This window comes from Apteryx mantelli, chromosome 1 (genome assembly GCF_036417845.1).
Source record: "Apteryx mantelli isolate bAptMan1 chromosome 1, bAptMan1.hap1, whole genome shotgun sequence".
NCBI lineage: Eukaryota > Metazoa > Chordata > Aves > Apterygiformes > Apterygidae > Apteryx > Apteryx mantelli.
Genome location: NC_089978.1, coordinates 73,342,340 through 73,357,940, shown reverse-complemented (window position 1 = coordinate 73,357,940; position 15,601 = coordinate 73,342,340). Strand labels below are relative to the sequence as shown.

Genomic DNA, 15,601 nt, shown 5'->3' with positions numbered 1-15,601 from the left:
TGAAAGAGACTACAGGTGATTCTATCATAAAATCAGAATCAAATTAGGAACTACTGCAAGGTTTCTATGCATACGGGAAAAAGGGGAAGATGCTACCAAATAAAAGCACTTCCACCCTCACTGAGGGAAAATACTGATGAGCGCCCAAGACAACCTATGGCAGCAGCAATGGAGAGAAATTTAACATAGACAGCACACTGGAACAACATAATAATCAATGTTCATATTAAATCATGTTCATCCAAAACCGGGATCCATCCAGCTGTTGCATCCAGCTGACCAGTGTTCCAGCTGTCCAGAGAAGATTACTGTGTATCTGCCACTTACCTCTCCTAACAATGACAGTGTATCTACTAGTTTTCTGTACTGCTGCTAGAGACAGTGGGTTTAAGAAAGCCAGTGCTTTTCCCCAGGCATAACATGCACAGAGCTGCCAGCTGCTGATGTTGCCATCTAGGGAATCTGTTCCTAGACAAGAAAGAAAAATACGTGGGCTGAGATGAAGAGACAATGTAGAAACTAAAGTAAGTGAGTCTTCTGTAATAAAAGAAGTGAAGAATATTGTCATGTCTGCTAATCTGGTTGATGTGTAGACCTCTTCCCCACCCCCAAATAACTGGGCTTTTTAGGTACAGTGAGCTTGTGGTTGGGATGAAAAGCTGTTTTCACATGCTACAGCAAAATTTTACTGTGCCCAGCAGACAAGTAAAGAATATTAGATTTACTGAGGATTTTAAGATTCCTTGCAAGAAAGAACAAATAACCTAAAAAAGCCACACTTTACAGAACTTTCTATATGTTTTGTAGGTTACATGGAAACCACCTGCTGATGCTGCCAGAACAATTCAAGAAGAACCTAAGCCTATCTCTGACAGGTACAGACCTGCTGCAAAGAAAGGAAAATCCCACTTCAAGAATGGGAAACCTAAATGAGAGAAAGACTTTAGCATGACATATCGAGGTGCTTCTAGATCAGAAGAAATTTCTTCTCTAATTACTGTTATGGAAAACTTACTGGCCATCAGTTTGCAATTGAACATCTATTCTTACATCTCCTATTCTTACATCTGGATCTACAAAATAGGAAAAAAAATGCTATTGTTACACACACCCTATCCTCTTCCCACTGCCCATACTACACTGACAACAATAGAGCTCTAGCTGCTCACATAGGAACGTTCATGTAACTAGAACCAAATGTTTCAACCATGCTCTCGACTAATTTTGCCAAGAATTAACCTAGAAGTCAGTGCTACTTGTCTATACTAATGCTCCATAAAGTAACCAAAGTGGCAAGTCCAAAAGAAGTTACAGAACAAGATTTTTAAAAAACAAAAGTTTTGACAGCAGTATTAACAAACATTTAATGAATACATTAGTAGAGCACCCTCGTCTAGTATGCAGATTACTATTACAAGGAGGTTTTAGTCTGGAGGATTTCTTTCCTTTGAAGCAAAAGATTAAAAAAGAAAAGAAAAAAACACAACAAAAAACACTGCCAATAACAGGATAGTAATGCAGCTAAGTCTAGGATAGCAATCTAGGATTTGCATAGCTCCTAACAATCTATCCTAGACAGGCAGGACTATCCAGGATAGCAGTTCTCACATTGTCAGAACTTAAAGGTTTAACAGATAGAAGAAGGATTCTTAATTATGTATACTCCTTTTAAGCATGGTTTTCTTCCTCAAGGATGCATTTTTCTTGCTGAAGTCACAAATCCAAGTTTAAAAAAAGTTAACTAAATATATTCATACATAGGTGGCTTGGGTATCATAACTCAGTTGGATGTTTGGAAGAGTTCAACTGATGGTTTTGAACTGAAGCAGAGTAATGAACCAGAGCTGTGTAGATAATAAGAATATACTCCTCAGGCACCTATGATTAAATTGGTGACAGTCCTTTAGCTGAAGCAAGTCCACGAGATTCATGATGGAGATGAAGGGATAAACATTAAGAAGGTAAAAGTTTACTTCCTGTACTTGGGTTAGCAAACTATTACAACTTCAAGGTACATGTCAGTAAAGCTATTTTCTTTCTTTATTCACAGATTTAGCCTTTAAGATAGTAGGTGTTCTACACATTTTTTAAACTCTCACTGCATATTTTATTTTTTTAGATATTCTTGCATTCCAAGACAATTCTTGTTATTTTGCTTTGATGCTTTTTTCCTTGGATGTTTTCCAGATAAAGCTCTAAATTGAAGTTCAGCAGAAAAATGATCAGAGCACTACATTTCAATAACAGAAGCATAGAAAATGTGGCCTTCAAGGTATTAAACTCATTGCTGGAAGCTACATATGAAAATATATTACCCACTTCAGAAAACTCTCCATTGTTATAATTTGGTCATTTCACACACCAGTGATCAATCTCAGCTGAGCACATTCTCTAAGTCCACACATAGTAATAAAAAATTAGACATACCAGAGAAAAATTAAAGCCCTTCCTTCATGAACAATTTATTCACCTGGTGATTTTTATATAAAATCACTTTTCTACTCTTTCTTGGTATGAAGCTAAACAAGCTGAAGATACATAAACTGTTGATTATAAGGGTCAATGATTCAGCAACCTGCATTAGGTGCACTTCCCACCAAAAGCAAGCAGATAAACACCAAGAATCAACTTTAATCATAAATTCTAAGAAGTATGCCCAAATAAACTATACATGCATTTAATACTACTGAATGTAAGTCACATATCCCTTGTTTCACTCTCCTATGAGGCACTTAAACCCAGGGTTCCTATTCTCCAACTTACTTACTGTTACCTACCCTTAGAAATTTATAAGTTTCAGATCAGTGTTGCATATAAAAGCCCCAGAATCAGCAATTTTCACTAAGTATGTTAAAACACATCTACAGGCTGAAAACCCCAGGCTACATTTGAGTACAAAAGAACAAAGACTTTTAATACCAACAATGTTCAAGAAAGAAAAGTTACTAAAAAGAGAGATATCCAGCTACTGGAACACAGAAAAACTTAAATATGATTTTTGTCATTCCCCCAGCTCCCAAACACACTGATATCCAAAGCTGGACCTCAAAAATTTCTTGTTATGGCAATTCCCCCCTCCCATGATAAAGACTGAACAAGCAGGAGTAGGATGTTGCATAGGGAGGGAAAGTATGGTGTTATTTTTATGATTTATTTTAGTCAAAATCCAGTTCACACTGGTAAATCCTATCCCAGTGTGGACTGCAGTGATATTAGTAAATACAGATTTAACAAATTAGGTTGCAGGCATGTAGGTAGGTAGGTAGAAAATGAAAGTACAATATTCAACAGAACAGTCTGTAAGACACTACATACTTACTTCCAGCCTAAACAGATAAGGCAAGCAGACAACCTAATTTCTATGACTAGTGGTGTGCTACTACATGCTTCAAATAGTGAGCCAACAATCCGAGAATAAAAATATCTTCCTCCAAATCCTATTCACAGTTGTTAATTTAAAGGAATGTCTCTTTCAACATGAAGAATTCATGAGGAACAGCCTCTACAGTAACTTTGCCAGTGGACTGTTACACAAGGGGCTTCCCAGCACACCAGCAGGATGACATTCAGCTGCCTGACGGCCTCTGCACTGCTTGGAAAGGGCCTTACCTAGAACACAGGCAACTCTACGGCCCCTAACAGCGCCCACACAGTACTGGCCTCCAGTCACCACTGCAACGGCAGCACAAGGGGGGGGCCTGGAAAAGGAGACTGAATCAGATGCTTTGGAAGAGGGATTAAAGTAAGGGGTTGTGAAATTTAAGAGAGGGGAGTGGGGGGAAAATAAAAGACAATATATTATCATTGCTCTCACACAACAGCTACAGAAACATATGATATTCTCCACAGGACTGTCACAAAACACAGCATTCAACTTTCTGTAAATTTACAATGTTTTAAAACAATCACATTGGAAAGGTTACAAAAACAACGTAAAACAATTTTTCTCAATATGGAAATGCTTCTTTTTATTTAGTGGAAAGCATTTGTTGACTAAAACACATGGGAATCAACCTCCCAGCTGAGCTCAACCCAATATCCTAATGCAATGCTAGAACACATTAATGGAAGAAGAGTTTAAAACACTTATACACAAATGCTGTATATGAGGGTTCAAAAGCGTGGCTTAAACTATCCTTATTTCACAAGCCTCATCTATTTTATTTTTGAACACATTGTTAACTTGAAGGTTTGAGTTGAATCTTGCTCATTTTACTCCCAAATGAATGTCATTAGTCCAGAAAAGACAGTAATTTTTTAGTTTAATGATTTTTTTTTAATTGCTGAAACACATTTCTATCATATGAATGGATTACAGACAATTCAAAAAATATCCACTCACAATTGATGCTATTCCCAACCACAACCATGTACAAAATACTGTAAAACAAAAGAGAAAGAAGGAAAAGACTAGTCAAGTCATAAAGCAGAGCTGATCACTGTTTGTCCAGGTAAAAAGATCAAGATGTGTTAACTAAATTAAAGATTTTCTAAAGTCAAGATCAGGTATTTACAAAATTCATAAAATGAAGTAGATGAAATGGTACTTCCCTGAGAAAATCCAAATGGGCACCTACACAATAAGCAAAACTATGAATTGGACTGATACTAGATGCAAGTATTCTTACTGCTTGTTATTTTTTTTAGATCAACTAAATTACAATATTTCACTGACAGTGTCACCAATTTAAGTGACCCACTGAAATCTAGCTGTTTAAAACCAGGCATGGCTTCTTGCAAATTGCACACATCTCTTACGTTCAAAAAGCCAGTCCTAGGAAAATAGGACAGAACCTGGACCCAAAGGCCACTGCCAGTCCAGACGGCAGCAGGCAGGCAGCACTGACTAGCTGGGTGACAGAGAAGACAGCAGTTCTCAGCTGTCAGTCCTGCCCCTTTGTATTTTCAATAGCACGGGAAAATGTAGCGCAGACTCATCTGCAGGTGAGGAAAGCTCTACCTGAAGGCTGGTGCTCAAAAGGCAAAAACTGATTTCTTTCCCCGTCAGTCTGGGATAAGGGCTAGTGGTGACACCTGACTGGAGGACGTGACCGAAGCTCTTTGATGCTACATTTTCTTTGTTTTTGAGCTGCAAACAGTTGACGGGCCCTGCCCTGAACTTCTACAAACACCTCCTACGTGACTAGAGAGCACAGAAGACCCAAGATGACAGACATAATTACTCATCCTTAGCAGTTCCTTCATCAAATACATGTAGCTTACATATTGAAAAGCCATTTTTAAACTGCCAACTGCATCTGGAATTAGAAATGCCAAGTTGTTCTAATCAATAGCAAGAAAGGTTTTACAATTATAAGTTAGTTGAGAATCATCTTGTTGATTTATAGAAGACAGTATGTCTTCTCCTGCTGGTATTGGCATCTCAAAAACCTGTGCTTGTTTTATAGTTAACAGCAGATATAGAAAATATATGTAAAGTAAGATAACAGCATTTTAAATATGCAAGTACGTTTCCAGACAAGATCTAAGAAGTTACATCTAAAACACATTTTAGCTCCATTTTTAAATATTACTGTTAAACAAGATATAGTGGGTGGTTATGAAAACATCATATGAATGTTTGTAAATCACAACTTAAGTATTTTTACAAAGGTTTAGTGAAAACTAGAGAAATAATATTACCAAATTGCAAATACGTAGCACTTTCATATTCCTACCTTATAAATTCACCAATGGATTGTATTTTAAAATGCTTACGTACATTGGAGACATGAACATTTAGAAACAGAAACCATTTTTATTGGATGCACTTGCCACAACACACCAAATTTCTCCCAGTTTCTTCTATCACTGAAGTAGCTTGATAATATAGCAATAGGTGCTCTAGCTGAACTATCACCATCTCCCCCTTAACTCACATGCCTTCATGATTCCCTCACATCACTCAATCACTATTTATCTTTGAAGAATCAAACTTCTGAAATTATACTGCCTACTTTGCAAGCGCATTACAATCTGCTGAATACCAAGCTGCTTCTAATGCTGTGTATACTTCAAAATTGTATGTCATTTCTGCACAAGTATTAAGGCAATGTCCATTAACCCAGATACCATAATTTGCAGTTAAAGTATCTACTTCTAACCATCAGTATGTTGCTTATATTATCTCAAAAGAATCCAAATGCCCAACTATTTAACCACTAGAATTATCTATGCAGAAAGAAGAAAATCAGAGAACAGAACAGGTAAATCACACGGATAAGCTGAAAAGAAATCTTATCATGGGAGATTGAAACTAACTCTAGTTACACTATTAAACAGTGCACAAATTAACAATGTTACAATTAAAATATGGGGGAAAGTGTTTTAAAAACTCATTATTTCAGCAGTCTGCATTAATCCACTTATCTATTTTGGAGGAATTGAGGTATGAAGATATTATAAACCTTCGTGTATTTAAGGGAGTTTCTTGCGCAATATTTTATTTTTTAACTTTTTTCTGCTTTCATATAGTTACAATTTTCTAGTTTAAATTCTAGATTTACATTATTTTAAAATTAAACACCAAACTAAACTATTCTTTGTTTTCCCAGTGAACAACTTCCTTTCTTCGCCAACTTAAGCAGACATTACATCAAGCACTGCCTGGTCCATTCTTAGTCTTTAATATCTCAATATTAGCATCCATTAAACAGCATTTAACATTTAACATTTAACAGCATTAAACTAGCAGTCCCACCAATTTTACTGGACTGTTTATAGTTAACTCAATATGCAATGTATAGGTGCAAGGTCTGCCTGTAAAAATAAGCTGGCTATGTGACACTGCAGCCAGAAGTTCAACATGTAATTTAACATACATGTCTTGATCAGTTAAAGAATGTATAACTAAAAAATAGTTGATCTGCGATGTAATTTTGGTTCTTGTCTTTAAAAGACATACTTATGGGCTCAGCTTTATGTTTTGTAAATAGAAGCATTCATTTCAGTAAGACTACCAGTACTCGTTAAGCACATGCTTGTGTTTTCCCAGGACCACAGCAACAAAAGGAATGTTAGGATATGCAATAAAGCAAGAACACCTCAACAAAGCTTTAAAACTACCATGACATTGTTTCTTCCTGAAATTCCAGACGGACAAAAGGAACAGCTGAACAGAATAAAAATCCAGGATCTCAGGCCAGCAATAATGGAAAAGATCCTAAAGGAATACAACCAACAGTATTACAAAATGGTACTAATGGAAAGACACACAAAGCCTTAATAATAAAATTACATAGACTAATAGATTTCTGTCATAGGAGGTCTATAACATTTCTGTTCATTATGATTCCCCATGCATCCCTTAAGAGAGCCTCAGAGCTCATAAAAATGATGTGTCATATTTTGATACTTGTACTAAACACAAGCTTTATTATCACCCATTTTTAAACCCAATACAATCTGCACAGTCCTTACTGAGATATCTGATTAAATTTCTAATATTCATGAACTAGAATTTTAATATTCAGGGCTTGGAATGATTTAAGTCTTTTGATGTAACGGAACATAAGTCATTCAGTGTCAAGTGGAAGGCAGATCCTTTATTATAGCATTAATTATTTGGGATATTAGCATTAATTTCTTTCTCTATTTGAATTAAATGGAATTCAAAACAGTGTGAATTTATGAAGATTCCACAATATAATTATTTCTATATTACCCTGCAGCACTAGCAGAAAGACGGACTACAAAACTGAAAATGTAAAGGAGCGATACTGATCATCAATTTTTATTTTAATCCTTTTTGGAAAGATAGAAAAGGTGAAGCTCAATATGTTTATACTCTAAATGGTTTTAACTCTTTTTCAGTATAAAAATATAAATTCTTATACCCATAAATCCCATCTCTCTCTCGCTCTCTTTTTTTTCCCCAACATATAATAATTAAAGGAAAACAAATTTTGGCTACAGTATACTGTAGCCAATTTCTTTTACAACTGCAACATAAACATTTTTAATTAAAATTATCAAGCCACAAAAATAGCATGGACTTTTACAAAATTTCAACACTCACTGGGAAAAATGGTATGTATAAACTTATATTACCAAAGATACTACGTTCACAGGATTACAAGAAGTTCTTCTAGAAAGGATTATTTAAAGATACCAAAATAATACCTTTTTTCAGCAGTTAAATGGTACTAATTTTTAATTCACTTATGCTAAAGGAATAGCCAGAAACTACTGCTGACAAAAAATAATGCACAACTCAAAAAATCCTCATTTACAAATACTGTCTGCATGTCGTCCAAGTCAAGAGTGTTGTCACAGAGTGCTAGATACTGAAGGACTTTAACTCAACATAACATTCCCATACAAAATACACAGTTAGTTTTTACAGGTTTTTATCTGACTTTACAAGACTTCTGGGGTTTGGTTAAACCAAAAACAGCTGTCCAACTGAAACTACAACTTTACTAATAAACAACAGCCAAGGCTAAAAATAAAACAAACAAACAAACCATCTGTGCCACTGCCCCTGTTCCCAGCCCATCTCCAGGTGTCGGCTCCCTTCCCCGCTTTCCACAGCAGAACTAACAGAGGGGTAGTCGTATTCTTACTGACTGACAGCACTGACACAAAATGAAAAATCAGTAAATAAATGCCTGCTTCTGGCCCAAAATATACTCAACACTTTTCTCCTCCTCATTTTGTTGAGCTTGTTGCTAAAAACATTGAAAGCACCTGAAACGTGTAGGTCTCTAAAGTGACTGGATGAAGTCTAAGTACATTTTTCCTCTTCTGTTACACTGGAAAACAAGCTTTCAATCTAAAACTACAAATTAATTTTTCAACAAATACTAAATCTGGTTTTACAAAGCGCACCTGTTTCTCTACCTGAACTCAAAACCAAGAAAAACCTACAACAAATTTTGTTAAGTCAGGTGGCAAGATTCATTTTCAGCAGTCAATATAGAATGTAGCATCCTTGGCATGTCATCACTCAAGATCTGTCAAATCTGATGACACTGTATGTTGGAGGTACACCATCCGTTCAGGGAAATGAACATGTGATTTGCCGTCAGGACAGCTATGCAAATTCAGCCCGCAAACATATCATACAACCACGCGTCTTTCCTTTTGCATCAAAAAGTTCAAAAATACTTTCCTGGTCGCCATCCAAAACATCGTTAGGATGTCAAACAAGACGTGAATCCCTGTGGAAGAACACTAGTCTAGGCTGGCACTGATAGCCAACTAAGACGCACAATGGATGTGAGAGAAAACAAATGGAATACGCTGCTATTCAAAGAACAGAAAGACCGACCTTATAACCCTGCTACACTGCACTGAGGGTGTTCTTATTATAACAAAAACTAAGAAGTCATTTTGATCAATACTTGAGATTCCTCTCCACTGTTATTGGTGCCAGGGCTTGCCAAATGGGAGTCTTAATTTATTGATGTTCCTTGAAATGTTTTATTAGTCCAGAATGCCCTAAAGAAATTCACAGTAATATATCAATTTAATTCTCCATATGTAAAATAAGTTTCAACTAGATTTAGTGTTCCTCTTCTGTCCTAAACTGCTGTGAAAGGACTAATCAAACTGTTAAAACGGCTTCCTTTTACTATATAATTAACTAAAACTGAATTAGTATACAAAAAGGATTACTTTAGCCAACTGAAATTTGACAAGAAGGACAAGTTAGGAAATCTCATATTTATACCAGCACATTTAATTTATATTTTGTATCACTAACAAGCAACACCATTAATTTCTAAAGCCTTTCCACTCTGCAATGACCTATTTTAATTTTGAAGGACAGGGTCTAAAACTACATTTTATGACCAGTTTTATAAATAAACAAGGACAATATAGCTAAGTTGGAAGAGAACTGGATTCATTTTTTACAACAGTTTTTTTTTTTTTTTTTAATACTAGGCATAGTATTTCTTTTAATAGTAAACTGCTAACAGAACCCAGGATCTTGCCCCAGCATAAGTAGCAAAGCACCTGTTTTTGCTAACCCTCCTCCAGTATATTTGCAGAGTTGGACTGCTGCTCCTTATTTGCATCAAGCTGATCCAGTGTAACCTGTAAAAAGAGACAGCCAAGAGAAGCCTGCAGCACTCAGCTAAAAGCACCTACTCACATCGTAACAGGATGAAACTTAGTACGCCTGCTTTACAAAGAGAGTCCTCAACCTCTACCCTCTCACAAAACTTTGAGATTTGCCTTCATATCGCTGTATTTTTGTCTTCATTAAAGGCACCCACAATTCTAAACATTTCCAGAAGTCAAAAACATTAAACAGGTCAGAGGAAAAGCTAAAATCTGCCTTTTGACCAAAGAAATAATAACCTGACGGCCTGCTTGTGCCTTTTTTGTTATTGATCTACTTCAGCTGAACAAGCCGGGACACTGCCCAGCCCTGGCACAGCAAACACACTCTTTGCACATCAGCAGTTTTCTAGAGTGTGAGCCTCAGGAGCAACAGAAGAAAATGCCCCGACTATCAAAACAGAGCAGCTTGTTGAAACACTGTGGTAATGCGTGATCCTCCAACTACTTTCTTTCCAACACTATCTTAATAATAAAGATGTTTATACTTTATCTGATTTAGAAAAGAAGGCTGCCTCAGAAGGTTGCTACCCACTTTCATAAACATATTAAACACAACAGGTTTTCTTTAATAAAAAAGTTTCAGCTATACTCTGTCTGCAAAGTATCTTAATACCTATCTCAATAACTACAGATGCAGTTTTGTGTACTCTGCAGATAATTACTTGGAGGAGTTAAAACTGGCTCATTTCTGCAGCTTAGATTAAAAATGCATCTGTATTGCATTGTATTTTGCACCTGTATTCTGCCACAACTATAACATAGAGAAGCAGCATTTTTAAGAATACAGGTATCAATATGTTCACCTCACCATCTGCTCCACAGAATAATCAGTATTAGTTACTTGTCACCATATTAATACTTGTTAATGCAATCAGGACCAAAACCAACACAACCAACCTACAGAGGTCTTAAAAAGGGAAAGCCTTAAAAGCCACAAAGTTTGTTTCTACCATTTCAAACATACTGGATATAGTAGCATATCTGATTTTCCACTGTAAGAGACATTTTTCTGAACACAAGCATTTCTAAAACTTTGCTAACACTGGCTTATTGTGCGTGTTTGTAATAATTTAAAATGTAATGGGTTGCTATTCTCTAATCAAGATTTATTCCTCTGCATCTGAATTTATAACATTTACAATACTCTATTAAACCTTAAAAATATACTCTGCCAAGCCACCTCACTGCACACCAAGTAATTTATGCTGGTTCTAAAATATGATCTCACTTTGTTAGCAGTGAGAAACAAACTCATTTGTTGTGTCATATATGTTTAATAGAACATAAAAATATATATTTCATATTTCAACACTTCAAATTTACTCATTTCATTAGCATTTATGAAACAATTAAGAATCCTTATAATGGGGAAAAAGATTACTCCAAGAAAAGACAAAAAACACTTGAAAGAATTACTTCACCCACCACTGAACAGAGCAACGGTTTAATTGGGCAGAACACAGCAGACTAAGTTACGACGAGGCAACTAATGGGTCTGATTGAATCTGCAAGAAAAACTTAAATGGAATGGAACTACCTTAAATAGAAATTATCTTAGGATACCTGGGCCAACATTTACAGATTTGCAAATAAAAACAAGCAAAAAAGTCATTTTTCAAAAGGCAGAAGTCACCAGGATCTCATATAGTATCTCTTTCAGAACACTGGACAACAGTGCAGTAGCTGAATTAATAGCATAGGCCTCATTTAAATCCCTTAGGAAGAAGAAACAATACTATTTCCCACATTACAAACCCTATCCCAATTTTCTATGAAGATCTTCCAATCCAGGAATTAATAAGGACTTCTTGACTTTCAGAGAGAGGTATCACTCTGTGGAAGCTAACGTTTTGCAACATTTCTGTATACCTAGTAAATACAACAATAATGTGTATTGCCTTCAAGTTTATTATTTCAGTAGAAGTAAAAAGCAGCTTTCCCACAGAGCACCTCAACTTGCTCTCCACACAGCCGGACCGCCTTCCGAACATGAAAGATGACCTACTTCAGCTGAGCAACATGTCCAGTGAAGCGTGTCCAGCACCTTTCATCACAACTCAGACTGAGCTGGCTGAAACATGGCAGCATCCTGGTTTCATAGACAGTTACCTGAAAATTCCTTCAATCATCCTGATTAATGCCCCAGCAGCAACCCTGCTTTCTCCTAACACAGAGGTGGGGGGGAAAAAAAAATAGCCATGACTTCAAAACAATCAGTCCCTCAATGCAAATGGAAAATATTTTCTAGAGCATAAGCTCCGGATTCAAAGATTTCTTGGTTTTGATTTTGAACCCAAAGCAAGCAAAGCGATACAGCACTGTCCTCATGAGCCTGGAAGCTGCTCTTATGCCTAAGTAGTATGAAAAACAAGGATATTCCAGCCAGTTTTGCTGCAGCTCAAGATCACAACCAGCAAACAAAGCTATCTGAACATCACTTTTTGACTTGCTACTGTTACAGTTGCTACTGAGGAAAGCCATGAGTACTGCAAAGGAATAGCATACCAACAACAGCAGAGGATACAAAAAACAAAGGATGGAAAAGAAAGAGACTCCGCTGACCTCGTCCCTTGTCTGTAGCAGACAGTAGATGTGAGGTGACTCGAGATAGCAAATACCTTACACTCTCACACAGCTAGCCAGGAAACTATGGAAGAAAACAGTGCAAGAAGAGAAAAGGGACAGTAAGTTCCCTTTTCATTGCAGTAACAAGCCAGGGGCTGGAGTTTTGAATTAATCAGATATTCAGTAGAGAGAACACAATGTAGGGGACCACGCAGACAGTCAGTGACTAGTTCCACTCCTGTTTTTGAAGAAATATAGAAAAGGAGATTTTGTATACCACTATATCATAACAGCAATTGGAAATACCATCTATTAGAGGTAAAAGGCTAATATAACAGCTAACATTGCTGTGAGAGAACTACAGTCTATATGCATTTCATGGCCTGTATTAAAATATTTTCTAATTACAGCCTTGACTGGCACAAGTGCCTTCTATCTCTACATTTATTCACAGTTCCCAAAAGTGACATCCTCTGTCAAAGCTTCAAGAAGACAAAGTTATGAAGACAAAACGATCTCTCCTTGGGTTAATAAAGCTTAAGTTGTTATTACTTGGGTCAGACAGAAGATTTCAATTTCCAGAGTTTTAAAAACAGTATTTCTAAGAAGTAAAGTCATTTATAAGTTATAATCCTAAAAACAAAAACACAATACCATTATCTACAAGGTATTGACTGCTTAGGATTCCTAAAAAGCAGTGGCAGGACTAGCACTCTTAAAAAAAAGTTCTTAGTAAGCTCCTACCCAGTAAGCCCTTTCAAATTCCTCCATGTTAAGTCACCAGGCCAAACTCTTGATGATATAAACCATGCGTGGTCAGGCCATGCAGATTTGTTTTTATAAGGGCATTACCATGTTTCATTAAAGAGAAGTCCAATTCTCCCACATGAAGCAGTTACACGAGTATGTTCCTCAGAAACAAATATTGCTTCAGAGTAACTAAAAGAAACAGAATCCAGTAAGAGGAAAAATGTTTTAAATTATGTTGAGCTTTAATTAGCATTCAAGTTTTAAACTAACAAAAAAAACCCAAGACAATGTGGAGTTAAACTATTTCTCGTTCACAATATAACTCTGATATACACAGAAGGCCATATCTTAGCATACAAACTACAGTACAGAGGCACACATGATTAACTGGTCACAAGTTAAACCTGAATTACAGACCCAAATCCTCATCTAACAACTTTATCGGAGGTGGGCCACTATGCCCAACCTGCCAGTGAAGGGTATCTATTTGTGTGGTCACACTTTTAATTAAAACCAGGGTAAGAAGATTCAAAAACTTAAATATTTTTTCTCCCAAAACCCCCAAAGGGGAGGCGCTTTTTGAACAAACGGTGTAATTTACCCATGTTGTGCTGCTTTAGCTTTTTGTCATTTACCTATGTTAGCATCAATGTCGACTGGTGGTTTATTATACCAATGTTCAGTCTATTTCTCAAAAAAAATCGAAAAAAAAAGGAAAAAAAGTTTTTAGATCTATTGAAGCCTAAAGCAATGAATGGAAAGGAGGAGGAAAAAAACAAAAAAGGCAACAACAGTATAGTGGCATAGTGGTTACCAGAATATTCCCACCTTGCAGGAGGTGAAGCTCATTTGTTTCCCGTATTTTGTTCCGACGGTGTCAGGCGCTCGGTCTCTCTTATTTAACTAGTGGAAACGACCTACCGCTTTTCTAGCGCGCACGGCCCACTCCCCCGGGCCGAGCCGCAGCAGCAGCTCTTGAACACAGAGCACTTTTGTCCGTGCCCCGAATGCCATGGATAATTCTCCAGAAAAGTTCTTTAAAACACGGGCTTTTTGACGGCGGTACCGCACGGTGCTGCCTGCCTGCCCTCCTCCTGGGGCAACGCACGTCGTGAGGATAATAATAATAATAATAAAAGGCATTTCCCCTGGATTTACCCATGTCCGACGCGAGCCCACGGGCGAAGCCAACTTTATTTACTGGCCGAGGTTATTCCGTGCCAACCTCTAGGCGTTTTTTTTTTTTTTTTTATCTCCCTAATCTTTGGCCCCGGGCAGCAGCCGCCCCTGGCCGGGCCAGGCCGGCCCCGACACCCCCTTGCCGCCCCCCCTTCCCCCGCAGAGGGGGGCGCCCGGGCCCGCCCTGCCCCAGCCCTCACCCCAGGACGGCGGGTGACACAAAGCGGCGGCTGTCACTCACACACACACACACACAACTCAGCGAGGATGAGGAGGAGCCGCTGCTGCTCCTCCATCCCCCCCCGCCCCCTCCCGCGGCTGGACGTGGCACCGCAAACGCCCTCCCCCCACGGCAGGTAAATGCCCCCCCTCCCCGGGGAGGGGGGGGCGCGAGCCTCCTCCCCCCGCCCGCCCGCTCCGCCCCGCCCACGGCCGTTCCCCCCCCGCGCCCCGCTCCGGCCGCCCCAACGGTCCGCGGCGGCCACCACAAGTTTGCGGCGGGTCCCGTCCCGCCCCGCCCCGCCCGCGGCCACGCTTACCTCGGCCGGCGGGCGGGCAGCGGGGCGCTCAGTAATGGCAGCGGCGGGGAGGCTCCCAGCCCAGGCGGGCTCCGCTTCTTTGTCTCCGCGGCGGCGGTGCCCGCTCACTCCCCCCTTTCCTTCCCTTCCCTCTTCCCTTCCCCGGGCGGATGCGGGCTGCGTCCTCCGAGAGGGGCCAGCTCCCCCCCTTCCTCTTCCTCCGCCGCGCCGCTCCGCGCCGGACGCGTCCAAGGCCCCGGCCCTCGGCGGCTGCTCCGCTCCTGCCTCCCCTCAGCCTGCTGCGCCCGGCGGCGGCGGCGGCGGCCCCTCCCCCGCCAACCGCCCGCCCCCCCCGGCACAGCCCCCGCCCCCGCCCTGCCCTTCCTGCCGCTGCCGCTGCCGGGATCGCGCGGGAGGAGCTCCCTGAACTCTCCCTCACACTCCGGGAGCGCCGCCGCCGCCTCCGCCGGCCCGCGGCCCCCCGCCGCCGCTGCGGGCTCCCCGCCGGGCGGAACTCC

The 15,601-nt window shown here is 39.4% G+C and overlaps 1 protein-coding gene across 5 annotated transcripts in view; it reads right to left on the bottom strand.

Annotated features, from left to right (window-relative positions):
* The window catches only part of NCK2 (NCK adaptor protein 2), a 91,620-nt gene extending 76,234 nt beyond the window's left edge, over positions 1 to 15,386 (bottom strand). For 2 of the 5 annotated variants that reach the window (XR_010883960.1, XM_067294995.1), the window contains exon 1: positions 15,105 to 15,386. The gene's annotated coding sequence lies outside the window, so the exon portion shown is untranslated. Of the gene's footprint in view, positions 1 to 327; positions 469 to 15,104 lie in introns of those variants that run through there. The other 3 variants (XM_013954183.2, XM_013954185.2, XM_067294974.1) reach the window with 2 other exon arrangements.
* Between the last annotated feature and the right edge of the window lie 215 nt (positions 15,387 to 15,601).